We start from the raw sequence: 227 nt of genomic DNA on the forward strand, positions 1-227 counted from the left end.
AGGCAGCATTCCTCCTCCTCCAAACACAGCAAGTTGAGTTGATACCAAAGAGCTTGATTTTGGTCTCATCTGACCACAGCACTTTCACCCAGTTGTCCTCTGAGTCATACTTATGTTCACAGGCAAACTTCAGATGGGCCTCTACATGTGCTATCTTGAGCAGAGGGACCTTGCGAGTGCTGCAGGATTTCCGTCCTTCACGGCGTAGTGTGTTACCAATTGTTTTC

At 48.0% G+C, this 227-nt stretch overlaps 1 protein-coding gene across 1 annotated transcript in view; it reads right to left on the reverse strand.

The window, feature by feature from the left end:
- nemf (nuclear export mediator factor) overlaps positions 1-227 on the reverse strand; it is a 13864-nt gene that overhangs the window by 8435 nt on the left and 5202 nt on the right. The window lies entirely within an intron of this gene.

This window comes from Etheostoma spectabile, chromosome 20 (assembly GCF_008692095.1).
Source record: "Etheostoma spectabile isolate EspeVRDwgs_2016 chromosome 20, UIUC_Espe_1.0, whole genome shotgun sequence".
Lineage (NCBI taxonomy): Eukaryota > Metazoa > Chordata > Actinopteri > Perciformes > Percidae > Etheostoma > Etheostoma spectabile.